The sequence below is a fragment of the Trichosurus vulpecula genome, chromosome 9 (assembly GCF_011100635.1).
Source record: "Trichosurus vulpecula isolate mTriVul1 chromosome 9, mTriVul1.pri, whole genome shotgun sequence".
NCBI lineage: Eukaryota > Metazoa > Chordata > Mammalia > Diprotodontia > Phalangeridae > Trichosurus > Trichosurus vulpecula.
The window spans coordinates 159,744,049-159,757,042 of NC_050581.1; the positions used below are offsets into that span (position 1 = coordinate 159,744,049).

The following is a 12,994-nucleotide window of genomic DNA, read 5'->3' on the forward strand; positions in this document are numbered from 1 at the left end:
TTCAGTAGTTTAGTCTCTGTTTTAGAGTCTTACGGTGTTTTTTGGGAGCATGGTGGGGTTAACTGATTTGTCCATGGTCACACTGAGAGTATTTGAGAGGACTTGATAACTTCAACAGTGAACCTGTTGAATGAGAACAAAAATTACCAAAAAAAACCAAAGTAACACAGAGGTAAGGAAGTTATTCCCTGATTATTACCTATCCTGGGGCACTTTTTCAAGAATAGCAAATGTTTACCTTACTGTTCTCACAAAACTGCAATTTGGCTAATTACATTCTCTCTACATAATATGATTCCTACTAGGATTAAAATTACACCCAATATATTTGACTTCTTGTCCTCCAACATGCTATCTTAATTGAAGAGAGATCTGTATTTACATGGTTATGGAGCTATATGTAAGTTTTCTTAGAGTAAAAGTTATAAAGAGTTTGTTAGCACTCATTCAAAATTTATCCTAGAAAATACACAGTTAATTTCTTTTAAAAGATGTTCTTGCCAGAACCAAGTTAAATACATAACTCCTCTAGTATGGTGTGAATACTGTATTTGTTTAAACTGTAACCAGTAAGGTTTTTTTTTTAAAGTATAAAGTGTTACACAACTTTAATAATGGTAAGTTATTCATGGTCTTTTTCCATTTCTAATCCACTTCCACAGGGGATAAATTATAACCTGAAAGGCCAAGTGGTTGATCATAAGGGAATTACATTTCTGCTTAGAAAAAGTGTCATGATTAGAAATAATACAAGCATCAAAAGATAAAATCTAAGCAGTTTCATGATAATTTATTTTCCCATCAAATACCTATCACCTAACATTAATTGTATAGGCAGCATTTGGGAGGCGAGATTTCAAGGGGAAATAATTTAATACATAATACCAAGAACAGATCAACGTCCTTACCATGGAGAGGCAGTCTGATGCAATGATCAAAGTATCAGGCTTTGAGTCAAGGGACATAGTTTTGATTCTGGGCTCTGACACAGGCTCGGACATGCACCAGCCATATGAATCTGAGTAAGTCACTTAACTGCCATGTTTATCAGTTTCCTCAGATTGTAAAAAGGGGATAATAATAGTACTTCATAGGAGTGAAATGAGGAAAGCATTATGTAAGCTATTATTATTATTGCAGAATGGGAAGTAAGCACATTAATAACCTATGCTCCTATTTATACATCTATTTCCAAAGTTAATTATTTATTTGAACAAAAGGTCTTGCATGGACTGAAGTTGTTAGAAAGTAGAAGTGCTGGCCGTTAATAAAAGGAAGTACAAGTTCTAAATGTGAAGAATGATCTGAAGAACCCTATAAATACACTTTAATTTTCAGATTAAAAATACAAAACAGCCCACAATCCTGTACATCCTTCTTTGGCTTTCCTAGCGATGACAGTAAGAATTACAACTTTTAGGCTGTATATAAATATGAATTAATTTACTGATTAATTGATTTAGTGAATCAATTTGATTATAATCATCAAATAAAAATTCACAACCACTCTTGGCCTGACAATTCATACAGGAAGATCCAAATGTACCAAAAAATGTCTGTCATCCAGATTATGACACAAGTTGGTCTGTTTATTGAGTTTGTCCATCAATACCAATACTTTGGACAGACACTGCAATTAAATAATGAGCTGTCCCGAAATGAGAAAGTAGGAAGACAGCAGGCTGCATTGCATTTGAAAACCTGCACAACAATTTTCAATAATCCCAAACTGTCCCTGGAACAAAACCCCATCTTTTTTTATCTAAATACTTTCCTAGTGACTCTGGGATAGCAACAGTATCATGGACTACCACACATTCCAAAAAAAAAAAAATTACAAATCCAAAGAACAATGGAGAGACACATGGTAAACAGGTTGCTGTATAAAACAAATGATCACTTATGTATAAGAAAGGGTATAAAGGAGAACATTTGGCAAAATGTAAGAACTGAAAAAGTGTAGTCTGATCATATCTTGAGGGTAAGGGATATGAAGAGGTAGCTTGAATGGTGCACTCATTGGTGCCCACAAAATGTTAAAAGACCAAAGGAAGTGCTCTAGTGATTTTGATAGATGCTTTTGGGAGGACATTGATTAGAATCATAAACAAAGCTGGACTACGAGTATTTATTGTGAGTTTTCTTTTTCAATTGTTCAATAAGAATACAGTGGGAAGGAGAAATGGTGATGATAAAGAAAAAGTGAGGAAGATCTGAGTATGTTGGGTAGACATCTGGGAGTGAACTTATAGAATGGCATGGTCAAGAGTTGGATAGGATAGGCAAGCCTGAATGGGTTGCTGCTTTTATTATTGGAGGGCACACCCACATTCATGAGATCTCAGATCCAATGGAGTGCTAGACCATTGAAACACGAATGCTAAACACAGGGTACAGAGAGCTCAGCTGATCTGGATCCATTCCCTAGCTGACAGAAGAGGAGATGGTGAAGTTTATAGTCACCATTTGTGATTTTTAAAAATCTTCACCACAAAAGATTAAGATTATTATAGTAATATTACATAGATCAAGATTGCTTACCTTCTTTTTTTTTAAAAAATAAATTTTTATTGATGTCTCTATCTTTCCTCCTCACTCCCAGAGTTATCCCATATAACAAAAAATAATTTTTTTCAAAAAAAAGAGAAAAAACAGTCAGCAAAACCAATCAATACAGCAAAGAAAATATTCTGGAAGTATATATATACACATATGCATATATACATATACATACACACACACACACACACACACACATATATATATATATATATATATATATGTATATATATATATATATATATACACACACACACAGCCATGGATCTCCTATCTCCTGATTATTTTACAGCTGTTTCCACATACTTTGCTGTTGCCTGACCACCTTCTTTCATTCTTCAGGGGCTGTTCTTTTTCTAATATTTCAGTTAGTTGACTCCACAATTTTAAGCCCTTTCTCCTAATTATTCTTCTTTCCTTCTCTCTTCCCAACCCTTCATTTTCAATTTTGCCTTGTCTTTTCTTTTCAGTTCTTCATTCTCTATTGCTTCTGCCAAAGTCCTATTTTAGATAAATTAGGGCCAAATCCTTGCAAGGCTATTATCTGCAATGTCCAACAAGTCAAAGCATGACTTAATCAGGTTGCTAGCACAGTGTATCTCACCTAACCATGTTTCAGAAACCCTCCACTGACTGCTGGGGCTGGGATAAGGCATTGTCAAGGTACAAATAAAGTGACTAGAAACTAAAAAAGTAACTGTCCCCTTCAGATGTTAAGTGTCCCCTCCCTCTCCCTTCCATATCCATTAGTCTAGGACCTTGGGACCCTGGCATTATGTTGTAATGAAGAGAGCATCAGAATTTTAATCAGGGTATTTTAATCAGAGTTCAGAAGCTGGCTCTGCCAGTCACTGTGTGACCTTGAGCAGGTCACTCCTTTGGGCCTCTTTTTCCCCATCTGCATAATGGTGGGGGGGGGGGGTTTAGATGATCTCTAAGAGTGCTTCTACCTCTAAGCTCTTTATTTCTAAGGCTTCAGGTCCTTTAGCCAACTATTTGAAGGGCAGTTGTGTTTATGTAAAGGAGGGCAAAGAGCTAGAGTGGTGGTTTTTCTCTTAGAACATTTTATCACTCATCTCCCAACTCCAAGCCTTTGTCCAGGCTGCCCCCCACCCCCCATGCCTGGAATGCACTATCTCCTTAAATTTCCTTTTAGAGCCTCTAGCTTTCTTCCAAGCTCAGCTCATGAGCCATGTTCTCTAGGAAGCTTTTCCTGCTGGTGCCTCCCCAAGGAGCTCACAATTAAACGGAAGAGACAACGAGCAAACAAATATGCACAAAAAAGCTATAAACAGGATAAACAGGAAATACTTAACAGACACAAGGCACTAGAATTAGGAGGGGGTGGGAAAGGTTTCCTGTAGAAATGGGCTTTTAGCTGGAACTTAAAGGAAACTAGAGGAGCTAGTAGGCAGAGATGAGGAGGGAGAGCATTCTAAGCCTGGGGGACAGTCAGAGAAAATGTTTGGAGCCCAGATATGGAGTGTCTCCTTTGTGGAACAGCCAGGAGGCCAGCCTCACTGGACCAAAGAGTACCTATCAGGGAGTAAGGAGTAAGAGGAGTAAGAGTAAAAGGAAGGAACTAGGTTATGAAGGGTTTTGAAGGCCAAAGAGGGCATTTTATATTTGTTCCTGGAGACGATAGGGAGCCACTGGAGTTTATTGAGTAGGGGTGATGGCATGGTCATCTGCACTTTAGAAAAATCCCTTCATTGGCTAAATGGAGGGTGAATTGGAGTGGGAGACTTCAAGGATTCAATTAAAAATATTTATTAAGTGCTTACTGTATGTTATGTACTGCGCTAAACACCTGGAGATACAAAGAAAAAAATAAAAATTCCTTTCACTTCTCTACCCCTCAAGGACCTTACAATGAAGCCAGTGGGAACAATATTTACATAGGTAAAGAAATCCAAAATACCCCAAACATACAAGTTTCCTTGGGGGGAAACAGGGACCAAGCGAGACCTCTTGTAGGAGGTGGCCCTTGAAGAAGCCACTTTGCCGGTGTCCTTCCTAAAATTTCCTGCCATTTGTACAGATAGGAGAGTTTGGCTTTTGCGTTCTTCCTTTGGCAGTGTCTAGTGAAGCCCGTGGAAGCCTCTGAACAGTGATTTTAAAAGCTGAAGACAAAATCCATAGGACTACAAAAGAAAAAAATTATTTTAGCTTGGTTATTTTGAAATAATTATTACAACAAAAAGTTCGGGGTCCCCGAGAACGGGATACTCTGTATCGCCAATCTCGGCTGTGCCAGCGCTTAGTCTGACACATAGTAGCCACATAACAGATGGTCCATGTCTGCCACGATTTGTTCAAAGTTACAGCAAAAGTAGTGTCCGCTTCCCAGCGGCAGCTCCACAGCACACTGCTTGGCACACAGTAGGCGCTTAATAATTGTCTGTTGCCTGCATTAGGATGTGAACCCGGCCTTCGACCTCCTACTCCGGGGCTCTTCCCAGCGCATCGTGCTGCGCCTCTGGAGCTGCGCTTCCAGCTTTAGTTAGAGCCTCCGGAGCTCAGCGGCTCCGACTGACTCAAAAGCAGAGTCAGGCTGGACCAGAGGACAGGAGGTCCCTGGCAATTCCTTCACTCCATCCCCAGGCTGGTTCCTCGGCGCGCACGCGCAAACGGCCCTAGCCCAGCCGTGACTCCAACGTGCAGAGCCACGTGCAGCCAGAGGTGGGAGGGGGAGAAGAGGACCCTGAGCTCCCGGCGACCTGCGGGGTGGGGACGCCCCAGAGGAGTTTGGTGCGCAAGGACCGGGCGGAGAGGGGGGCGGGGCGGATCCCAGACGAAGGGCGTAGCGGAGGGGGGCGGGGAACACACGGAGGGAGGGGAGGCGGAGCCTCCGGGAGACCCCGCCTCACCATTGGCTGAGCCCCGACCCCCCCGCCCCCCACCATGCGGAGGCCAACGTGACTGTCCCAGGAGGCCCGGGCGGTGATCTAGCTGAGAAGTCCTTGGCCTTTCCCTGCCCCCCGGGGTCCGGGGCGGGGGATACCTGGCGGCCTCACCCTTTCCTCTGTCTTTCCTGCAGAGAAGCCGCCAGGCCGAGGGAGCCCGGCCTCCCGTACACTCACAGTTGGAGGGGCCTCAGAGACCACCTCACCCAACCCCTCGTTTTACAGAGGGGGAAACTGAGGCCCACTAAGGCAGAGTGACTCGCCCAAGGTCACACAGATCCTAGGTGGGTCTGAGGCGCAGAGCCGGAAGGGACCCCGGCGTCAACGAGTCTCGTCCTCTTCCCCTCACAGATGAGGAAACTGAGGCCCAGGTCACCGAGAAGTGGCCGGGCCAGTCGGTACTGCAATCAGTCCAGGCCGCCCGCCTGCTACCCACGCGAACAGGCCCGGGGGCAGCGGCCGGGGAGGGCACCCTCATCCCTGGAGGGGCCAGGCCCCAGCCCCGGGGGAAGCGCGTAATTCCTAATCCATCCCTAGCACCCTCGTTTGCCCCTCCTTTGGGAAGGGCCCGAGTTAGAAAGGAGAACAGGAAGCAAAAAGGGGCCTCGTTTACTCCCCCTCTTTGTTCTTCCAGGTATTCTTCCGAAGCCAGAGGGAAGGCCCGACGGGGCTGTTTCAAGTACACTATTCCATATATATATATAATCTCATCGATGGCTAGAAGTCTCCTTAAATAAGCTCGGGACCCCGAGGAAGAAGGACTTCGCCGAAGGGGACGCGTAATGTAGACGTCTTAGGTAATCACATCCTACCCCCATGTGCCTAGATTTAAAACACTACTATCCCACGATACCCCCATTTGCTCTTCCCTCCCCCTTGCATCCCCCCTGCAGAGCTGAGACTACTTTTCATAGGAATCTAATTTGACCTCGGTCTCACCTTTTTCCTACCAGTAACCACTTTAAGATCCTGTTGCTACAGGAGTTAAGGGGAAAAAAAAATTCATTTGTAATATTAGTTAGAAGTGCCTGACCACACCCTGACTCCCACAGTGTTGTGCAAATCAGATTACTGTTCTGTCTGAAAAAAAAAAAAACCTGCAACTAAAACTGGGAAGGGGGGGGAACACCAGCTGGGTTCTTTTTAGGAGTGCAAGTGACAGTTCTGTTTATGATGTGTTTATTAAACATTTATATCGCTAGGATGTGATTAGCTTTTGTAATGATACTACTGTTTTACAGTATCCATGCTGCATAATATGTACACATAAATAATTGAATTCTGACCCCAGGATAAAGTGGCAGATTTGTAAACTCAGGAATATTTTTCTGTTGAAGAATGATGGGATTAAAGCAATATTATTGGACATTATTTTTTAATTTACTGTTATTTTTAAATGTTTAAAATTTGTAAAGATGAGGAATACTAGGATATGATGTTTTGTAGGGACACCTTTTAAGAATAGATGTATATTATACATATTGCATATATATGTGTGTAATATTCAGACTTTATGTAGCATTAAAATTCCAGTTACTTGAATAAGGATCCAACAAAGTAGAGAGGGTCAGGATGTCATTAGGCACACTATTTCAAACTCATCAACTGTATATCAGTCACATATTATGTGTCCTAACTTTTTTTTTTCCTTGAGGCATTAAGCCTTATACCATGTGTTCTAATACAAATTTTGGGTTCCCCCTGATTGTTTAAATCTACTTGTTCATTTTTAAAATTCTATTTTTATTTTATTTTTTCTCAGTAACCTGTAAACAAAAAATTTTTAACATTCATTTTTAAAAATTTTGAGTTCCAAATTCTCTCCCTTTCAATCCTCAGATTATACATATGTAGTCATGCAAAATAAAACCACTAGTTCTTAAGCATCCTTAGTAATTTCTAATATTTATTTCAAATGATAGAACCAGTTTTTATGATATTTTGGGTAGTGGCCAAAACTGATAGTTCCTTAAAATCTACTGAAATCCTCCAAAATCATAAGAGAAAGAATCAAAAGCTCAAAGACAACTGAGATATTTTGGAGTCTTTTCTTACAAAATTGATATTGTGTAATTAGTACTTTAAAAAGTCCAAAATAGACATTAGGAAAATAGAATTAAAATTAAAATCAAATATGTATACACACATATTGCTTGTTTTAAGTAAAAGTCAACTAATAATAGTAAAGTAATTATGGGAAGATAGAAAGAGTGAACCTATGATTTCAGCCAAGACTTGAACCCCAGGCTCTGAGACCAGCTCAAGCCACCATGCCATAGGAGGAAATCATTCCTGGACAAAAACAAAATCCTAATACTTTGCCTGCTTCAGATAAAGTGATTCTATGTCCTTTGTCTTGCATAATGATTGCATGATAAATATCCTCTGTTTCCTATGGGCATTAAATATGAATATGTGATTTGCATTTTGTGATAGCATAAAAATAGGATTTATATGTCTAACATTGGTCAAGTTGCTTAACTTGTAGAACTCGGTTTCCTCATTTACAAAGTGAAGGAAAATGGATGATCTCCAAGATCTCTTCTAGGCATAAAATTCTATAACTTGATATTCAATTAAATTTGACCACTTACTGTTTTGTTAAATGATGTCATTTCCAATCGACTGATGTGAACATCGATGGAGCACTGGCATCCCAGAAGGAAGTCTATTAAGAGTCCTACGCAACTTTGTCCTGGGCCTTACTCTGTTAAACATCTTTGTCAGTAACTCGGGTAAAGGTATAGCTGGAATACTGATCAGATTTGCAGATGACATGAAGCTGTGAGGGATAGCGTGTTGTATGGCAAAATTGGCTTCCCAAAAGACTTCCGTAGCTTAGAAAGATGGGCCAAAGATAATGTGAAATTTAATTGGAATATATGTAAACGTGTGTAGTTTTTAAAAAATGGATTGCAGATAGGGCTAGAAGTTTTGTGCAAAAAAGACATAAGGCTTTTAGTGGGTTGCAGACACAGTATGAGTTAGCAGCATATCATGGCAGCTCAAAAACTTCATGTGATCTTAGGCTGCTCTGGAGCCTTCACTAGCCATTTTTGTGCCTAGGGCAGATCTCTGGACACCTTGAGGCGACTCCTGGAGAAGGTTGGCCAGGGCCAATGGGACCTCACCTGGGCTATTGCCAAGGGGGTGAGGAAGCAAGCTATTTTCCTATTTTAATTATTTTTCCTAACAAGGTGCCAGGTTGTTTTAATTGTTAATAACCACTGAAGGACAAGTTAGTGCCTTCTAAATTATAGTTCCTTGGGGAGAGCTCTGGATGTCCTACCCCACATATGGCTTTGCCATTAGGAGCTGTTTAGTGGCCACATCAAGAGACCTGCTAGTCCCCCTTCCATTCTGACTTGGTCAGTTCTTGTCAGGAATACTGTATTCAGTTCTCGGTACTACATTTTAGAAAGTGTATTGATAAGCTGGATCACTGAGAGAAAGGCAGTCAGAGTAGTGAGGGGACTTTACACCAAATCAAAGGTGGAGGAAAGTTTTGAAAAAACAGGGTTGTCATGTGGAAGATGAGCAGACTTCATCTTGCCCGAAGGGCAGAAGTAGGACTCATTAATTATGGAGTTGTTACTGGTAGAGGTTACATGGAGGCAGACTTTAACGGCATTTAAAAAAAACCAACTTCATAACAATTAGGATTATAGGGTCATAGATTTTGAGCTGGAAAGAACCTTTGAGAGGATTGATTCTAATTCTTTCATTTTACAGATGAAGAACCCGAGTGTGAGCATAGTTAAGTGACTCGTCCAGAGTCACACAGCTAACAGTTGTATACAAAAGTAGAATGGATTACCTCAGGGGGTGTTGAGTTTCCTGTTGGTGGAGATGAGAGGTTGGAAACAGGTATTTATTGAAGATACTATAGATGACAAAGCTTTGGACCAGATGACTTCTGAAGTCTTTTTCCATTTTGTGATCCAGTGACAACCCCTCCCCGCCCCCGGCCCTGCAGTATGACAACTTATTTTGAAATATAAACACTGGAGACAGAATGTGGAAAAGGTTATGATCATAACAAATACTAGGCTTTTTGCCTTAATTTTTCCTTGATGAGTCAATCAAGTAGGAAAATGCCTGGTACAGTTCTAGGCCTAGGGGATTTACATACAAAGAATGAAACAGACCCCACTCATAAAGACTCATTTCTAACATATTGACCCTAATTCCTGAGAGGTCATCCCTTTATTTTCATTCCCTTGATTCTAAAACACTCGTTTTATTTTTATTTGTATTTTTTATGTGTTCCTTTCTAAGTGCAGTTTAATTAAGGTCACACGTGTATGATACATATCAGCAAAAATAAGCTCTCAAGAAACAGTGACTTCTTTTTCTTTATAATTTTCCTGCATTGCATTAACAGTACAGAATAGAGTGGACATCACTATTTTGAACTGACATCACAGTCTTGTGATTAAAGGACTGAGAGTCAGGAGATCTGTGTCCTAGCCCCTACTGTAACACTGACTCAGTTAATAAAATGGGGACATTACTACTTGAATCTAGCTGGATATCTAGGGATGATGTGAGGAGAGGTGAAATATATGAAAATACTGATTTTCTTTTGGAGAAAGGTGTTACTGTATTGTAATTTTGTGCTAATTCATGGAAGTACCATAGTGTCTAAATTAGTCTCCAAAGGTTGCCTATTATATACATGTGGCAGTAAGGATAGAATAAGAATTTTTGAGTAGGAAGGGTCTGGAGATCACCTTTGCCAGTATCCACAGTTTTCAGAGAAGGAAACAGGCCCCAGAGAATTTGTGACTTGCTTAGGGTGGCACAGCTAGTTAGTGGAAAAACTGGAACTAGAACCTTGGTCTTTTGATTTGGGTATTACAGCATGGGACTCTTAGCAAGTCTGGTGCGTAAATACTACTTGAGAGTTTCTTAGACACTGGGAGAATCTGCTTATTGATTTGAAGTACACACCTAAACTCTTAAAGTGCTCATGATCTAGTTTAGTTATTTCTCTCATGGTAACAGGAATAGATCTGGGAAGTATAAACTCTCTTTGGGTGCCCTTTTACATTCAACCTGAGACAGTGATTTATTGTATTAATTCCCCTTGTCTGTAGGAATTGGAAAAAGTTTTATAATTATGGTTATCTAATAAGGCTTCACATCAATGTTAGGTATTCTAAAGAACTTTAGTATGGTAAATGACTGGTGGGGGGGGAGGGAGGCTTTGTTGAAAACTTTTCTAGCCTACATGTTTTCCATTTTTGCTATAAAAATTAGTAGAGGCATCATGGTACTGTAAGGAAGGACCTCTGGAGTTGAACTCAGGTGAAACATTTACTAGTTGTGTGACCACTGGTAAACCTCTTAATTTCTCTGTTATCTATAAAATGGGGGTGATATTTGTAGAACACTGTACAGTTGCAAGGATCAAGTGAGATACTGTATTCAAAACACTTCACAAGCCTAAAAACACTGTGTTAATGTTAGCTATTCTTTTTGGTACAAAATTAAGGGCTTGTTTATATTGTGTTTCAACAAGTCATAAAGATGTCTCCCTAATAGCAATGATAAAGAAGGTGAGGTAGTGGAAAGAGCCTTAGACTGAGAGCCCTGCTTTTTAGTCTCTTGAGCAAGTCTCTTCTCTGAGTTCAGTTTCTTCATTGACAAAATGGAGATAATAATACCTGTCCTGCCTACCCCACAGTGGTATTAGGAGGACATTGGATGCAATACAATCATTATTAGGAGTCACCTTTAAAATAATAATAATAATGAAAACCTTATTATAAACCATATTATGGTAGAACATGTTAGGCATGTTAGAACAATCAGAATTTCTTATAATGGAATTAAAATTACAATGGCATTAAACAATGGAATTAAAGAATTTGGTAACTCCAGGAGTAGCAGTTGGGTCAAAAATGCAGAAAGATTCTACTTTTGGATAGATTTGTAATTAATACTAAGGTAGAACAGTGGAAAAACTGTTAAATTTGGAGTCAGAGGACCTTGGTTGTTAAATGCTAGTTTTAGTCTTAAATCATTTATAGGACCCCAGGCAAGTCACTTATCCTTTGGGGCTCATTTTACTCATCTATAAAATGAAGGGGGTGAATTGGATGATTTATGGAGTTTCTTCCTTATCTAAATCTGTGATCCTGTGACCCAACTTATATTTGGAATCTGTTTTCTATTCTCTGGTACATAAGGCTTAATGTGGGATGCAAACCAGACTTACACATTGTTAATAAAGTTGTGGCAGAATTAGGAAATTATTTTTATATTTTAGGCTATATTTATATTTAGAATGCTCTTGAGAAGAAGAGTGTTTTGCTAACCTCTCTCCCCACCCTAAAACTTTCTATATTATACAGCTCAAGTTTCTGGGATAAGTACATCAAGGCAGGGAGCTCATACTTTGGATAAGATTTAAAAACTGCACCTGTGCTCTGCACCTCTCCATTATTGTCCACTGTAAAATGTTTGACTTTGCACATTATACCTATGTGTTGTGGGCCACAGCAAGCAGGATTTCTAAGCATTAAAAATGAGAACTTAAAAACATTAAAATTAAAAACGATTTTTCACCATTGTGGGTTGCTGCACTCTAGGCAGTTGGCTACCTTGCCTATCCCAAGCCCTATCTCTAGTTAATTTACTAGACTACTAGTTAGAAAAAAGTTGACTAAATTTTGAAGAACTCATGGGTTATGTTTACCTGTGTTGAGTCAGCAATATATTTAAAATAACAATCTGAATAGAAAATTTAAAGTGGTTTAAACACAAGTAAACATTTTGCAATGTTTCTCTGTTGTAAGTGTCTCACCTAAGTAACAAAGAATTGAAAGGAAAAAAGGACATTAGAAGATCTCAAGATTGGGATTGGGAACTAGCAAATGCAGCAATCCTGTAAGACAAAGGATGATTTGAGCAGAGCTGTCCAAGCATGATCTAAGCGAGGGCTTAACTCTTGAAAGGGAAAAAAAAGTAATGTCATTAAATTATGCTATTGCATATCTGATTTGAATGTGAAAAAAGGGAGGTCACATTCTCTCAAGCTCCAAAAAAACGGGCTGAACAGGTCAGGGCATCAACGTGATTATAGAATAATAAGACTAGGAAAAATTTCTGAAGAACTAATTCCCCTCCCACCCCCTTAATTTAAGCCAAATCATTTTCATCATCAAATAGAAACAACTAAAAAGTAACGTGCTGCCTTCTGACAAATGCAGCTTGGGTATGCTTCAAATTAAAGGGATCCTTTCAGGTGTTATCTAGGAGGATCAGCATCTTTTCAAAAAATAGATATGTCAAGCCCTTTTTTGAAAAGTGTGACTGTAGGTTAAGCTTTATGTTCAGTTGACATTGACATGCTTATCTGTTTTTTATCACAGTACTCAGTGTACATTTTACCTTTTCTGGGATGGTCTGTAAATTGTCACAGTGCCTAAAGGCAGCCAGGGTAGATGAGCACATAGCTGTAGTTGTAAATCAATCAAGAATTTGTGGAGCCTACCCTATTTGCTTAGCAAATGTTGTCCTTG

The 12,994-nt window shown here is 39.7% G+C and overlaps 1 long non-coding RNA gene across 1 annotated transcript in view; it reads left to right on the forward strand.

The window, feature by feature from the left end:
• Positions 1–5,705: 5,705 nt before the first annotated feature.
• Positions 5,706–12,994, forward strand: part of LOC118830950 — a 46,325-nt gene continuing 39,036 nt past the window's right edge. The window contains exons 1-2 of the long non-coding RNA XR_005009118.1: positions 5,706–5,749; positions 6,100–6,262. This is a non-coding gene — a long non-coding RNA (uncharacterized LOC118830950). The remainder of the gene's footprint in view (positions 5,750–6,099; positions 6,263–12,994) is intronic.